The following is a 1849-nucleotide window of genomic DNA, read 5'->3' on the forward strand; positions in this document are numbered from 1 at the left end:
CTGTACATAGCCCCTTGTAAGCTGAGGAAAATCTCTATATGTATACGTAGCCTTGGTATGGCTTACATATTATTGGCATGAAACATCTAGAACAGTACGTGTGCCATATAATTGTCTACAACATCAAACAGGTTTCTTGAAAACTTGTGCCAAAGGTGTTATGTCTTTAAGGATTCTTATTTCAGAAGGGTTCTCTCTCTCAAACGTAAGATTTTTCAGAAGTTAAGTGAAAATCTGACCAAACTAAACATTTTTCCATTTTCCCTAGTGAGCAAAGATAGCTAAAATCTATCTGCCATTTTCAACACTGTACTCAACGACTGTAATTCTAATTTAAGAACAGATTATTTATATCAAAACCACATGTTGGCCTAATCTTACACAATATTCATAAATCTCACTCAGAGCCTTGGACACTTTTATTTGTTGAGTCTATATGGTACTACGGACATTCATCTTTTTTGTCCTCATAGCTTCATGTATGTCTATACTTTTGGAAATACATGCATCATAGTTCCATTGTAAAATGTCTGGGTTATAAAATGTGCTATGCTATCAAAATGGTAATAAGAACATACAAATGACCTGATGTAATGAACTGGACCAGATTGCCAGATATCACATTACATACCAGAAAGATTCAGTGGTAAGTTTTAAAATGGCCAGCTATACTTCGACTGAATTATAACTCATTTAACTTCTTTCTTTGTGTACAGTATTATACATTAGTCAGTAGTAGAGTAAATAAGTACTTTGGACAGATGTAAATATGCTGTAATAAAAAATGTTTTTCTTCTTTCTTTTAGTCCTTTTTACTTGTAAGACTAGCCACAAATACCATGCCTCCCCCAAAATAATTTGCAATCCAAATTTATCTCTAAATGAATTTATTGCACAGAAAAAATATATATATATATACACTTACAGTAGACATGTTCAAAAATACTTACACAACAGCAGGGCCCTAAATGTAAGCAGTATAGTTGTTTTGTTTTGTTTTGTTTTGTTTTCTTAAAAAAAAGAGGTTATGTGAAATATTGGAATTTTATTTCGAGGCCTAGTATTTCAAGACAGTTAACTACACTTACAGTGTCAACAGCCTCTTGTTGGCAGTATGATTTTATTGGCTCCATGGAATAACAGCAAGAATTTACTATTGCTTCTTTCTTTTATGACACACACAGAAAAAAAAATTGACACATTTCCTCAAGACCAACCAGAATCATTTTAACCTATCAAAATGGATGGGAGGCTTCACTGCCAAAGTCACTGCTGGGTTTTCACAATTCATTGCAGACAATCTGCTACTCCAATTATGATAAAGGAGAGAAGAGTCGTAATCAAGGAAGAAAGCTAGATTAATACTTGGATTATCATTGAATTATTTAGCCTGCTATAGGATTATTATTATTACTGTCATTTGATAATTTTCTCTCATTTTATTAAACACAACTGTGAGTAATTACCCTACCTAATATTTCTCTGTATTGGCTGACTAGCTAGTAAACATTCAGCTGTCTTAGTTAATAAACATGAATAACTGGTATAAAATATGTTTTTTTTAAATTTTATTTATTTCCTTGACAGAGATCACAGGAAGGCAAAGAGACAGGCAGAGAGAGAGGAATGGAAGCAGGCTCCGAGCTGAGAAGAGAGCCCATTGTGGGACTCAATCCCAGAAACCTGGAATCATAACCTGAGCCGAAGGCAGAGATTTTAACCCACTGAGCCACCCAGGCGCCCTAAAATTTGTTTTTTTTTTATATAGAATTATAGTTCTTGCCAAAATATGGAACTAGCTGGAGCTGAATGCCTCCTTCAAAGTCAGCTCTTTAAAAATTATGCAAGT

This window comes from Mustela nivalis (genome assembly GCF_964662115.1).
Source record: "Mustela nivalis genome assembly, contig: HAP1_SCAFFOLD_1004, whole genome shotgun sequence".
Lineage (NCBI taxonomy): Eukaryota > Metazoa > Chordata > Mammalia > Carnivora > Mustelidae > Mustela > Mustela nivalis.